Genomic DNA, 15,681 nt, shown 5'->3' on the forward strand with positions numbered 1-15,681 from the left:
GCAAGACTCAACTCGGCATCCCCAACTTTGGCATGAAGGAATCCTCCGTGAAAGGCTTTTGTTTGTGTTTTGGGAACCACATTCTGTGATATTTTGGGGTCATCCCTTCCCCTGCATTGAAGAATCACTGCTGACGGTGCTCATTGGGAACGTATGATGTGCAGGGATAGAAACTGGATCGCACATGCAAGGCAAGTGCCCTACCAGTTCCGTTTTCAGTGTTTGATCCATGGTCCTAGGCTACTCAAACCCATACTTTTATCTTATTATTATTTGGTTTCAAGCCACATGCATTGGTACTCAGTGATTCCCTCTGTTTCTGTGCTCAGGGATCACTACTGGCGAGTCTCAAGGATACTCTGGGGTGCTAGGGATGGTACCCTATCCTCTAACCTATCTCTCTGATCCTCAAGGCAGGACTTTTGGGGATGGAGCCATATCACAGCAGGTAGGGTGTTTGCCTTGCATGCGGCCAACCCAGATTCAATTCCAAGCATCCCAGATGGTCCTTCGAGCACTGTCAGGAGTAATTCCTGAGTTTTGAGCCAGGAGTAACTCCTGTGCATTGCTGGATGTGATCCAAAAAAACAAAAAAATTAATTAAAAAATAATAAAGTGGCAGAGCGCTAAGGGGCTGGAAACCACCGAACTCCTTGGCAAAGCTGTTTTTTTTTATGATGTTTTATCCTTTGCCTCCCTTGCAAGCACCCGAGTGGAGAAGAGGGGGAAACCATGATGCTTTCTGTTGGGAGGGCAACAGCAGTGCTCAAGAAATCGACGGGGGGTCCCCACTGGCAATTCCTGGCCAATTGGGTGGCAGTTCATTGCAAAGTCTTGGGGATGAGGTGCTGGAGGTCACCTGGGCTGTTGGATGCCAAACTTTGTTAATTTGTGTTTGGGCCACAGTAGTGGTGCTCAAAGGTTACTCCCAGCTCCATACTAAAGGATCACTCCTGCCAGGCCTGGGGAACCCAGTGGGCTGCCAGCAATCCCAGGCTGATCTTGCCTTGTTTTGTTTTGGAGGGTGCTGATGGGGAGGGGCCACACCCTGTGATTCTTGGGTTACTCGTGAGTCTACACTCCTGCATTGCACCTGGCAATGCCTGGGAGGCCATATGGGACGTTGGGCATTACCAGCCCTACCCACTGTCCCTGCATCCACTGTCCTGTTATTCCAGCCTGCTGTTTTGTTTTCTTTCGTATTTTTTGTGCCGTAGTGGAGTGTTTAAGATGTTCTCTTGGCTCTGTGCTGCGGATACACCCCTGACAGGCATCAGGACCACCAGGGTGTAGTAGCCCTATACGCACCCTGGCAGCTACCATGATTCAGACACAAGTCATTTGTTTCCGGGTTTTTTTGTCCTTGATCTGGGGTGCCTTGCCAATTCAGTGACACAGGCTGTGCGTGTATATTCTGTTCATGCTCTTTCAGTAATTTGACCCATTATGTCAGGGACACACGGAGTTCTCTTGTCACCTTTTCCTTGTCACCAATCCAGGTCTCTGTCTCTGGGAGCAGGGCATTCCAGGTTGAAGCCTGCGGTAATCTCCTGGCTAGAAGGAGGAGCCCTGAGGACTGACAGTTGAGGAAGAATAACAACAGAGTCAAGAGAGCAAATCAAAGGGTCATTCCATGATGGACTGTCCAATGTAGTGAAAGGCAGAGAGAGCACGGCACAGATGACTGTATCCAGGCGCCTGAGGCCCCAGGGGTCAGTGGCACATTTCACATGAGCTCAGGGCACCCACACACTGTCCAGGACCCGAGCCAGTGAGGGTCCCTGACAGTCACCTGCACACACGGCTCTCCTCCATGGCCTCTTGGGAATTTGTCATGGAATGACCCTGTGATTTGCTTTCTTAACGCTGTCTTTATTCTTCCTTTAAAAAAAAACTAAAAATGAAAAAGGGGCTGGAGAGATAGAACAGCGGGTAGGGCGTTTGCCTTGCATGTGGCCGACTGGGGTTCGATTCCTAGCATCCCATATGGCCCCTTGAGCACCTCCAAGAGTAACTCCTGACTGCATGAATCAGGAGTAACCACTGTGCATTGCCATGTGTGACCCAAAAAACCAAAAAAAAAAGAGTTAAAGAAGAGCACTTCACACTAATATTAGAGAGGAAAAAAAGCCTGACACTTTTTGTTTTGGGAAGTAGTAAAAATCCCAATAATCTCGTAGTCATATGATACTATAAATCATTTAGGTTGTTGAAAAGGCTAAATAAGGCCTTTTTACCAGGGAAGTTTGCTAACTGTGAATCAGTATATACCTCCATTCTAGGATGGGTCCTTATGCTCTTTCAGTAATACTTTTGATTTTGGAAGCACACCTGACACTTCTGGTGGTGCTACGACAACCATTTGGGATGCCAGGGATGGAACACAAGTAGACCAAGTTCAGTGCAAGTGCTAACCCACTGTATCAGTCACTCCTGGTCCATAATCTGGGTTTGAAATGTATTTCTGAATGCCCCCCATCGAACTTTCCTTGCCGGTGATTTTCCATTGCTCCTGTGTTGTCAGAGGTAGAGCATTAAGGCGTAAAGTGCTCTCTGATATCCTTTGCAGCATTTCTTCCTCTTCCAGTTTCTGTCCACCCCTCAGGTGGCTGCTCTCTGTCTGGGTTGTGCCAGTTCCTCTCCAGGGCTGGCTTTCACCCCAATCTTGATTTGTTACTTCCCTGAGAAACTCACTGTCCTGTGCCCCACCCACTCCCTACCTGCCTGTTTTACCTGGATCAACACTGTTTTAGTTTTCCTGATGGCCTTGTGTGTGAGAGCTTTGACTTTACACTTGACTGACCAGTAAAGCATCAGGGGACTTCTTTTTACCTGAGCTCCCAATCCAGCAGCTGCCTCTCCACTCTCTTATGCGAATCCATCCCCCTCAAGCCACTGATTCACCTGGGTGGGGATAATGGTTCTCTGCACATCTGGAGTCTGGCCCTTTAAGGCTGCTTGCAGGACCGGAAATGACATCACAGCGGGGACTTCCTGGTGCTTCTCTTCCTGGAAACAGGATCAGAGAGTCCTTGTTCAGGTGGGTGAAGGACAAAGTAGGGTCCCAGCGAGGAAGCGGGACTCTGAAGGGTGATTTTGTCTTGCTGCAGCACGGGGGTGGCCTCGCGTGAGCTCCCTGTGCCTCCCATCCCCACACTGAGCCGCGGGACCGCGCTAGCTCAAAGGGCCTCTCGAGCTCCTTTTTCTTGTGTTCCCAGATATCCAGGTGGTTGCTGAGGTATGATGGAGTCTTTTGGGTGGCGCAGAGCTTTTGGAAGTTCATCGGGGGCTGTAGTGGGATGTGGGGGTCGCAGTTGTGAATGCGTGATCCTGGGGGGCCGCTGTGGCCACGGTCACCTTCAGCTGCAAATTGGGGCAGCCGCGGGTGGGTGCGGGGCTGAGCACGGGGCTTGCGGGCCTTGAGATACAGGACCGGCCGAGGTCAGGGGCTTAGCAGTTCGGACCCTCCAGCTGACTCATGGGACACTGCCCAAGTTTCGCTGCTGTAGAACCTTCAGAGTCACTTTGAGGGGCAGAGCCACAGCCCCCCTGCAATGGCAAGAGACCCTGTTGCCGTCCAGCTTTTTCACTGGCTGCCCTCGTGGTTCGGGCCGGGGCAGTGGATCTGCAGGTGACAGGGGTTTGCCAGTGATACTTTCCTTTTGGAGCTATTTCTGGTGTGGGGAATGGGGGGCTCTGAATTCCCGGAGATATCCTGAGGGCTTACTCTGGCCCTGGCCTCAGTTGTCATTCCTGGCAGTGCTCTGAGGGCCGTGGGGATGCAGAGGATTGATTAGTGTCAGCAACGCAAGCATCCTAACAGGTTTACTGTATGTTGGAATAGGAATATCTGCTTCCTTACATCAAGTTGCAAAGTCCTGCCCAGACCCCTGGTTATCAAGGTGAGTACTGGGGGTAAAGGTGTGTGTGTGTGTGTGTGTGTGTGTGTGTGTGTGTGTATAGTAGGGTAAAAGGGTTTGTAGAATTTTTTTAATTATTTATTTATTTGGTTTTTGGGTCACACCCAGGATGCAAGGAGTTCCTCCTGGTTCTGCTCTCAACAATTATTCTTGAGGTGCTCAGGGGACCATATGGGATCCAGGAAATTGAACCCAGGTTGACCACTTGCAAATCAAACACCCTACCCACTGTTCTAGCACTCCAGTCACTGTTTTTTTTTTTTTTTAAGAAGAAAGGGGCATCCCCAGGCAATCATATCCCAGAATGTCGCTCTCTCAGGAGGACAGAAGGGGGAGCTAATGCATGGGATATCCTAACTGGTTGGGCCTGTGAACCTTCTGTAGGATCTGGGAGGAGTCCCCAGATCAAGGAAGGGCTGACTTTTCTCTCTTGATGCCAAGCCTAGAACTTGTGTTGTGAAAGACAGCACAGATGCCAACCCATTTTGCTTCTCCTGGGGAGACAGAAGCTTTAGGCAGTGTCTCCCAGGCGGGTCTGTGAGCCAGTGCCCGAGGGCATGGCTGTTCAGAACTTGGGGTTTTGCTCCTGTCCAGTGCTCAAAATTCTGACTTCTTCTCCAGGTTGCTGATCCTCTGGAAAAACAGGCAGGAGAAGATGGTGGTGAGGTGCCATCGGACACCCCGACCCCAGGTAGGAGGAGAGTGACAAAATGAGGTGATGCAGTGACAGGTGCATCAGGCTTCCTGGGCTGTCTGTCTCTCAGTTGCTTCAGGAAGGATCCTGATGCCTTGTGGGAGCACCCGGCTCTCTGCTGCATGAGGCCACGTGTCAATTCCAATGTATTTGGCTTTTGGACCACTCCCACCTCATAGATTACCCGTGCTCCTCTTTACAATAGCCAGAATCTGGATAAAACCTGAGTGCCCGGGAACAGATGAGTGGTTAAAGAAACTTTGGTACAACTACACAATGGAGTACTATGTAGCTGTTAGAAAAGATGAAGTCATGAAATTTACATACAAGTGGTACTACATGGAAAGTATCACGCTAAGTGAAATGAGTCAGAAGGAGAGGGATAGACATAGAAAGATTGCATTCATCTGGGGAACATAAAGTAACAAAATAGGAGACTAACACCCAAGAGTGGTCGGGATTAGTATCAGGAGGTTTGCTCCATGGCTCGGAGGCCAGCCACACATCCTAGGGTAAAAGGGAGCTCAGATAGAAAAGGGAGCACCAAATAAAGAGTGTTGGGAGGATCCTCCCAGGATGGGAGATGCATGCTGAAAGTAGACTATAAACCAAACATGATTGCCACTCAATGCCTCTTTGACAAACCACAACACCCAAAAGGGGAGAGAGATCAAAGGGGAATGCCCTGCCACAGAGGCAGGTGGGGATGGGGGGATGGGGGATGTGAGGGATACTGGGACCCGTGGTGTTGGAAAATGGGCACTGGTGGAGGGATACATATTTGATCATTGTATAATTGAAATCCAAGTGCAAAAAAAATTGTAAATCTACAACTGTACCTCATGGTGTTTCACTAATAAAAATTTTGAAAAAAAAGATTACTGTTGCTCAAGCATGACTCAGGGACCATATGGGGTGCTGGGCGTCAGAGGCTGGTGTCTGAGTATTCTGTTTTGTTTTTGGAGCCACACGCAGTGATTTCGGGGATTATACTCTTGGCTCTGCACTCTGGCATTGCACCTGGCAGTGCTTAGAGGACCCTATGGGATGGCGGGGATCACCAGCCCTACCCAATATCCACAACATACAGTCCTGTTACAAAATCATGCTGCTTTTTTCTTTTCGTATTTATTTTTGTCCAACAGGGGAGATGCTCAGGGCTTCCTCTTGCCTCTTTGCTCCGAATTTCCAGCTGATGTGCATCATGGGTCCCCTGGTGTGCTGGCCTTGTTTGTGCCCTTGCAGCTACAGTGACTCCGGCCCCAGAACATGTTTTTCCCCTATTTTGTCCTTCTCACTCTGGAGAGCTTGGCCTGTTATCTCATATAGTCTAGTATTCACTCGCTGCTCCTTTTGCAGTTCTCAGCATGCGCTGTTCCCAGGGAGACAGAGCAAAGGATCTCTGGGGCCAGCAGAGCTTTTGGGCTTAAGACACTTTGAGAGGAATTTGGGTTGCCCTGAACCATGATCAGAGTCCAACAGGCACATATGTGCATGTACAGCTTTCAGTAGGTGGCTGGATATTAAGTGTCCCCTTCTCCCTAGAGCATGGGATGTGGGGTGCAGGGGCTCTATGTTTAGTGTTTTGAGCTGAAAGCAGGGTCACTCATTTGGGAACCACTGATTGTGTGCTCAGTTGTTATTCTCTGCAGTGCTCATAGGAGCAGTGGTGGAAATCCCTGGGGTCAGGAGCTAGACCACCACCTTCAGGAACCTTCTAGTAGAGCATTCTCACATTTTCATAGGTGCAGCTGTCTTAGAAAGAAGTTGGGACCCGTCTGCCAGGAGTTCAGGTGGAAGCTGGTTCCTCCCGAGGGGAAAGACCCTGAGCCCCTCTAGGTCCCTAGGGTCCTGACCTCACAGCCCAGGTAACAGGTTGGGGACAGATCCTGACTCCTGACCCCTTTGTATGCTGGTTCAGGACACGGTGACCTTCCCCGACGTGGCCGTGATCTTCACCCCAGAGGAGTGGACGTACTTGGATGCCTCTCAAAAAAAGCTCTACAAGGATGTGATGCTGGAGACCTACGAGCAACTGTCGGCCATTGGTGAGAGCAATGTTGGGCCAACCTTGTCTGGACAGACCCATGATGGCTCCCTGTGCCTGGTCGTGACGGTGTGTCCAGCAGAAGCTGTGACTGTCCTGGCGAGGACAGCCATTCAGTAGCTGTTTCTCTAGCTCCTTCCCTGGTTTTCTTATTGGTGCTCACCTGGCGATGCTTGGGAATTACTCTAAGCTCTGTCCATAGGAATCACTCTCTGTGGGTTTCCATGAATCTGGAGTGTTGGGGATCGACCCAGGTTAGCCCCGTGCATGGCAAGCTCCCTGCGTGTTGTACCATCGCTCAGGTCTCTCTAAAAAGTTCCTGGTTCCTGCCAATACTGAGTTCTCTGATTAATTCTAGTACTACACATAATTTCTATGTCTTTGTTTTGGTTTTGCTTTTATTTGGGGCACAACCTGAATTCTCTTGTCTCTGTGCTGAGGCATCACTCCGGGGGTGCTCAGGGGTCATGGGGTTCTGAGGATTGAACATGTTTGGCAGCTTAAAAGGTTTCTGTCTTAATCCTGGTGCTATTGCAACAGGCCCACAACTTCAGTTAATTTATTTTTATTTTGTTTATTTGATTTTTTAAAAAGTTTTATTAGTGAAACACCATGAGGGACAGTGCAGACTTAAACATTTTTGTGCTTGGGTTTCAGTAATACAGTGATCAAGTACCCATCCCTCTACCAGTGCTCATTCTGTACCACCACTAATGCCAGTATCCCTCCCACCCCCTACCCCCTGCCCAACCTGCCTCTGTGGCAGAGCATTCCCTTTTGTTTTGTTTTGATTTGGTTTTGGGGTTACACTTACAAATACTTAGGGATTATTTCTGACTGAATATACAGTTCTTCATCCTGGTTGTGGTCCGGGATATTGTGTGCTGGTGGGCATCAATTCTGTATGTGTTTGCAGTGTCTGTGCCCTGCCTGGAGTAATATTGCTCCCAACATAGCTCATTTATTTCTTAGGGCCTCACCCCATCAGATGTTGCTCTATTTCAGTGCTCGTGGTCACTTCCAGTGGTTCCTGGTTCATCATGAGTCAGTATTTCCCTCTGGATTATGCAGTCAGGGATCACAGCTGATGGATTGAGAGACGCTACTGAATATCAGGAAGGAACTTTAATTGACCTTTAGAAAGGCCAGTGCCTGACCTTCTGTGCTGTCTGTTTGCATCCTTTTATGTTTATTTTAAAAACCAATTTGGGACTTTGCTCTTGTTTGTCCATCTTTGGATTTGTTAAGCTTTGGGGTATACTGCACTCAGGCATCAGTTCACGCAGCTCAGTACATTGCATGTGATGCCGAGCCTAGAGTGACAGTACAGAGGACATGATACTTTTCTTGCAAGTTCACCATCCCATGTGGTCCTCAAGCAACACCAAAGATGATTTCTAAGTACACAGTCAGGAAGAAGCCTTGAGAATCCCCAGGTGAGGATCCCAAAATATAGAAAAAAATAATACATACTGCCATCTGATCAAACCCCTGTTGGCCCTTTGCGAGGCCAGGGCTATTCTATTTGTGGTGTTTTCTGGGGCCCCATATTTTACTCTTAAATTACGACCTGAATTTTAGCTCTTGGCTAACTCCAAATCTGGAGCATTTTAGAAGTGCAGATTCTGTTCATGACTTTCCAGTAATTGACTCCATTTTTATAGGGACACATGGGGTTTACTTGTCACGTTTTCCTTGTCTCTAATCCATGCTCCATCTCTGTGAGGTTCAGGGAATTCTGGGGTGAAGCCTGCGGTGATCTCCTGGCTGGAAGGAGGAACCCTGAGGATGGGGAGGAGAGGCATGCATACAGGTGAGTATCTGAGAACCCTCCATGGCTCAGGCCCTGGACAGTGTGCAGGTGCCCTAAGCGCATGTGGAATGCCCTGCTCACCCAGATATCCTTGGGTTCCTGGATCCAGGCATCTGTGCTGCATTCACGCTGCCCTTTGCTCCCATGGATTGTCTGCCATGGAATAATCTTATGCTTTACCTTCTTGACTTTGACATTATTCTTCCTCATCTGCCAGTCCATGAAATTCTCGCTCCTTGTCCCCCCCCCCCCCCCGTCTTTGCCTTACCCGCCTTTCTGTACAGCCTATAATGCCGCTGTAGTTTCAAAATGTTTTTGCCTTTTCCAGTTAATAATTGAGGCCATAACAATGCTACTTTGGCTCTAAGTGATAGTAATGCAGGAAATGCTCTTGTCCTGCGCACTGTCCACCTGGTTCAATAACCAGCATCCCATATAGATCCCTGAGCATCACTGCATATGTTCAACAGACAAAAACCCAAAAATATGTCAAGTAGAATTGCCAGTCTTCGCACAGCGATCCTCCCCAGGAATCTTCCCTTTTCTGTGGGATACGTTGGACTGTGAGAACCATAGAGATGTCCTCAGGCTGTACTGCCTGTTTAAGGATGTTCCATTCGAGGAATTCTTACATTGTATATTGTGTTTGGTTTCAGAACTCAAAGCATGGCTTCAGGATTTGGCCTTTCAGCAATTTGATTTGGGAACTCAGTCACGGAGTATGAGTGAGCTGGTAAGATTTGCAAGTTTGGTATCAGTATTATAAAACTAATGGAAAATGTCAGTTTATTTAAAATACTAGCATGTTATTTTTAAAGTGCAGGGCTCTGTATGGCCGGGAGGAAATTCAGAGTATGATGCTTGAGGTAGAGGACCCTTATCTTCACTGGATGCTGACATCTCTGCTCAAAACCTAAAGAAAATTATAATATGTTTCATGAAAATGCCATGTTTTTTCATTTGATTGAAAGTATCTACAGATGGTAATCGTGAAAAGACCTGTTCTTTTAAACTTGTCCATCCAAATTACTCCATATGTTTCCCAAGACCTACCAGGAATAATCCTTGAGCACTGCATGGTGTACCCCCACACCCAAATGAAAACAAACTACAGAACAGAAAAAGTCATTGATCCTGAAAAGAATCTGCCTGTGGTGAGATGTTTTCAATGGCCTCTGTGGTCAGTCTTAGCAGTGTGGTATGCACTTTTTCTTCACAGATGCGTCCCAGCCTTCACTGCACATTGAGCTAGAACTGAACCCAGAGTTTAGTGTGTTTAATATTATCTTGAAACTGGTGCATCAGTTTTCTGCGGAGGGAATTATTTGTACCTGTTCATTGAGTTGAAAAAAATATTTACACAAATAATGGCCCATCATTCATCAATTTTGCATGTGTGTCTTACAGAAACATTACCTTTACCTTTACCTTATGGTAATGCCATACACCTGTCGGGGCTTGCATTGGTATGGTGCAAATGTTAGAAATCAATCTGCAGGTATCAGTTTCTTTTGACATGGAGACTCTTAAGGCATAGAATGATAATTGGAATCCTCTGCTGTTCTGCAGGGAAGCATCAAGCCCGAGTGGAATGTCTCTGACCCTTTGCACTGTGAAAAAGTCTCGAGTGAGCGTTTGTGCCCTCAGCCCATTGGGGATGCCAAGGCAGGCAGGATGGCCTCTGAGGGTGATGAGAATGGAGAGAGCAACCTCACTCTGAAGAAGCCCTCTACTGGGAAAAGGTTCACACAGTCTGTTGTTCATGGTCCACAGAAACACACCCCAACATTGGGTCAGACCCTTGAATGTGGGAGAGGAGCACTGTTTATAGTGAGTCCTTCACACCGAAAGGTCCACAGGCAAAGTCACCATGGATTGACCCTGTCCAAGTGTGAGGAATGTTGGGGAGCATCCCCGTGTTCCCAGGACTGTGATGTTCCCTTAGAACTCCACAGTGGACAGAATCCCCAAAAGTGTCAGCAGCAAGGGCATGGTTCGAATTCAGCATCACCCCTTTGTGATGACATGAAGATCCACACTGGAGGGAAACCACATACATGTAAGGACTGTGTGAAGGCCTTCACTCGACCCTCAGACCTCTTAAAACCGGAGAATTCATACTGGACAGAAAGCATATTTGTGTGAGCACTGTGGGAAGGTCTTTGCTTACTTCTCATCCCTTTCTAGAGACAGGAAAATTCATACTGGAAAGAAACCTCATAAATATAAGGCACGTGCAAAGGGCTTCACTCGATCTTCAACCCTTACTGGACATATGAAAAATCATACTGACGAGAGGCTTTATATATGTAAGGAATGTGGGAAGACCTTTACATATTCCTCAATCCTTGCTGGGCATATGAGAATTCACAGTGGAGAAAAGCCTTATGGTTGTAGACTTACATGCCATATGAGAATTCACACTGGAAAGAGACCCTATGTTTGTAAGGAGTGTGGGAAGGCCTTTGTTGAATCCTCTGGCCTTACTCGGCATTTGAGAATTCACAATGGAGAGAAGCTTATGGATGTAAGGTATGTGGAAAAGCTTTTGTTGAATCCTCAAGCTTTACTCGTCATATGAGAAATCACACTGGAGAGAGACCTTATGTTTGTAAGGAATGTGGGAAGGCCTTCACTATGTCCTCAGACTTTACTGATCATATGAAAATTCACATTGGAGAGAAGCCTTATGGATGTAAGGAATGCGGAAAGGCCTTTGTTTATTCCTCACAGCTTACTGTTCATATGAGAAATCACACTGGAGAGAGGCCTTATGTATGTAAGGAATGCGGAAAGGCCTTTGTTTATTCCTCACAGCTTACTGTTCATATGAGAAATCACACTGGACAAAGGCCTTATGTATGTAAGGAATGTGGGAAGACCTTTGTTTATTCCTCACACTTGACTTGCCATGTGAGAAATCACACTGGAGAGAAGTCTTATGTATGTAAGGATTGTGGGAAGGCTTTCACTATTTCCTCATGCCTTTCTGAACATATGAGAATTCACACTGGAGAAAGACCTTTTGTTTGTAAGGAATGTGGGAAGGCCTTTCGTCTGTCCTCAGGCCTTACTGAACATAGGGCAGTTCACACAGGAGTGAAATCTTTTTTATGTCATGAATGTGGGAAGGCCTTCGTGTGTCTTTTGCATCTTAGGAAACATCATAAAATTCATATTGGATAACTCAATCCCAAAATAACAATTTTCAATGTCAAAACAGGCCTCTTTCACAAAGTCTATTGTGTTTGTACCATGGGATGCTGTGCTGCAAAAGTGTAGCCAGGAAGGAAATAATCCCTTAGTCTGTAACAAACTCTCTGTGATATCAGTCTATAAGGGGATATCTATGCCAGGGTCCTGGCATTTAAACTTGATGTGTATGTTAACATATACTTTTTGGATTTTCTGGTGAAGCCAGGAGGAATGGGAATTAAAAGGCAAAAGAAAAATCCTCTTTGCTCAGGGCTGTAAAGGATCACCACTGTCTTATTCTTTGTTGTGACTCTGCCTTGACTTTTTTTTTTGCTTTTCGTTCACACCCAGTGATGCTCAGGAGTTACTTCTGCCTCCACAATCAGTAATTACTCCTGTCGGTGCCTGGTGACCATATGGGATGGCAGGGATTGGAACTGGGCTGCCCCGTGCAAGGAAAAAGCCCTCCTCTCTGGACTATTGCTCCAGCCCCTGTGACTTAGCTTTGAGGGCCTGGGCTTGGGGGGTTATGGCAAAAAACCAGCCACACCTTTGTTCTTCAGGGCCTCTTGATTCATGTTCTTTGGAGCCACACCCAGCTAAGTCCCACTCCTCACTCTCAGCTCAGTCATCCATACCTGGGGGACTCAGGATCATTATGGGGTACTGTGGTTGAAATCCAGGTGGTCTGTGTGTGACCAGCTCCTTCTCCCATGCCATCTCTGCCTGCCATGTGTTCAGGTACTGGTTAGCATTGGGTAAGTATAAAGGATAAATTTTTCAGAAAGTGTAATCTTAGTTATATGGCCCTGGCAAGGTTCTTTAATGGAGTGCCATGAAGACAATTTGTTTCTTAAATTTTAAAGTTTGTTTTTCCCGTCTTTTTGGATCATACCCTGAAATACTCAGGCATTACTCCTGGTGGTGCTCCGGAACTCTGTTAAACCTGGTGCAAAGCAAAAGTCCTGTCTGTTGTACCTACTCTCTGGTACCTAAGAGAAGCAGTTTAAATGAACATTACTGTTTTTAGAAAGACCGGAAAGGATGGAAGGGGCCCCTTGAATCAAATGTCTGACAAATGCCTGAATATGGGTCAGCTCCCCACATCCAAGCAGGCTGTTCTGTTTACCTATGATTACTCACAAGGTTTGTCACGTTCCTGGATCCCCTTCTCCCAAGTTCAATAATATTACAGATTTAGCAAAGTTCCCTCAATGTAGTAATCACCAGAATGATAAAAAGGATTCATATCTGCTTAAAGGACAAAAAAAGCTCCAAGATGACCAATATGGCTTGCTGCATCTCCAGGGCTGGATTCAGACTCACTGATCCAACCATTATTGATTACTTCCTCATGAAACTCAATGTCAGGTGCCTTGTACCAACTTGCCTATTTGACCTTGAATCAACCTACATGTGTTTTTCCTGATGGACTGTGTGTGAGAGCATTGTTTCAATGGTTGACTAACTAGTACAGGATCAGGGCTCTTGTCCTTACCCCCAGCCCCCACTGTATGACCCACCACTCCAGCAGCTGTCTCTCCACTACTTTATCCAGTCCAGTCCCCTTAAAGCACCGATTCACATCGGATGGGCACAGAGGGTCCCTTCATCTGGACCATGGCCCTTTAAGGATCCTGGGGGGTGTGAAAGTGATGTCACAGAACTGGTACTTTCAGCATCCTTTCTATTCTAGTCGAGGTTGCCTAGCTCAAGCCACCATTGGTCTCATGGGTAGAGGAGGAATTGGCGGCTCATTTGACAGGGGGACTGTGGACGCCAATTTTGTGACAGGACACTTGCAGCCTCCAAGTCTGCACTGTGAGTGGCAGAGCTGGGCCAACTTGGGGGGCACTTTTCTGCTTGTTTTTCACTCATTCCTAATATCCAGGCGGTTCCTGAGGTATGGCCAAGACTTTAGGGGAACCCAGAGTCTTTGGGCAGTGGACTGGGGGCTGTGCCAGGGTGTATGGTTTGCACGTGTGAGCAAGTGATTGTGGGAGGGTCCCCTTAGCCAGGATCGCCTCCAGCTCCAGGAAGGGTCAGAAATGGGTGGGTGCAGGGCTGAGGGAAAAGCAAATCAACACAGATCTTATAACCACTGAGTGAATTTCTCAGACAGAACGTCTTCTTGAGTTAATCCCCCCCAAAGAATTGCCTTTGTTGAAAAACTTGACCTTTGTATATGGTAAATCACAATACATGCAGTCCTGTACCTTGATCACCCTCAGATGTTCTATAAGTATGCTATTCGGTTCTGAATTAAAGGTCCACTGTGAACTGACCATCAATTGTTGTGGTTCCTGTGTCTTTGTTACTCTGGAGAGATGGAACACCAAATGTCTCATACCATAGGACCTACCGATTCACTACTGTTAACATCAGGCTACCTGGGAAGGGAGCTTCAGAATTCACACTTGAGTATTTTTTGTTTCATTTCATTAGAGTTACCTTTTGAAGTTGGTTGAAGTATTTTCGGAAAACACTCTGCTTTGACTGTGTCTTATTCCTGCCTCTGAGCTCAGGCATCACTTCTGGCAGGGGTCAGGGGCACATATATGTGCTAGTGTATTGAACCTGTGTCAGTCAAGTGCAAGGTGAATGTTTTACCTGCTGTATTACCACCCCAATTCCAAGATATAATATTCGTGATTTTAAAGCAGACTCACTCCAGAAATTCCAGTTGTCAGACATACGTAAAAACATGGTTCATAGTGACCACGCTGGATATTTGGATAATTTTGTGACACAAGACACTGTTTACATGGTTTTCAGAACTATTCCTAAAAAAAAAAAACAGGAGCAAGTTCTCGAGGAGGCTCATGTGCTGATTCGGGATTACAGTAAATCATGACCAGGATGGCCTAGGTCCAGCAGATTAGACATGGGACTGCCTGGGGCTCACCTGAGCACAGAAGTGACCTTGTTCTCTGGAAGAGAGCTCGCAGGCCCATATCACCAACCATTCTGCAAGAGGGTAGCCGAAGGTTTGTCCACCCTGAATCCCTGTGTCTGCCCCCACAGCAGAGCCTCTAATGGGCCTATTGTCACTGTCACCTGCATGGGCCGTCTCTGCAAAGGAACTCCTGACCACAGAGTTAGTCCCTGGCCACAGGGACATTCCTGTAGGGCCCCAAGTGGATTCCCGGGGCTCGGGCAGGGCTATAGTTTCCTCCCCTGTAGGCTGAGACTAGCCTTCCTGTCCCAACAGGCAGCCTGGTCACAGCCCACTTCTCTGTACCCTGGAGAGGCAATTGAATCTGGCAGTGTGTCCCTGCGAATGGGTTTGTGAGCCAGTGTCCAAGCGTCAGGCAAGTCACTACATTTCTGGCTCCAATCCAGGGACTTCTGGTCAGGTGGGGGGTGGGCCTGGCTGTGCTCCTCTGGTGCTCACGGCTCAGGTCTTTCCATGGAGCCTCCTGCTGATCCACAGGAAAATCAAAGTCAGGAGGTGGTGACGTGTCTCTGCCACTCCATCCTCAGGCATGAGAGCGACAAGATGACACAGTGCAGTGACAGGAGGAGCGCACAGGTTTCTCACGTCTTGGGTTGTTTCAGGAAGTAGACGTGGGATGTGGCTCCGAGCCTGAGTGCCCAGCTCTCTACTGTTTGAGGCCGAAGGGCTTCAGGCTCCTGGATTGGGAAATCTGTGCCGAGTTCATGTTGCCCTTCCTGCCCCTGGACTGTCCATCATGGAATGATGTGTGCTTTAATTTCCTGGCTTTGTCGTTAGTCTTCCTTATCTGTCACGTGTGTAGAATAGTCCATGGGAATCTCAGCCTTTGGTCTTTCTCTATGTGCCTCAGCATGGTGGCTGTGCAGCCTGCAACTCCGGGTCCCCTTTTCTAGAGCAGCCGGAACCCCTCTGCCCTCTCTAACAGCATGCTTATATTTGCCCTCGGATCATTATATGTTTTTGAGTATCTAAGAAGTTTATCCTTGTTTAGGTTTTGGGCCCAGCCATAGTAATACGGGAGTCCTCGTAGGTCTCACTTTTAACTCCTAGCCGTGT

Source organism: Sorex fumeus, unplaced genomic scaffold (genome assembly GCF_029834395.1).
Source record: "Sorex fumeus unplaced genomic scaffold, SorFum_2.1 ptg000212l, whole genome shotgun sequence".
NCBI lineage: Eukaryota > Metazoa > Chordata > Mammalia > Eulipotyphla > Soricidae > Sorex > Sorex fumeus.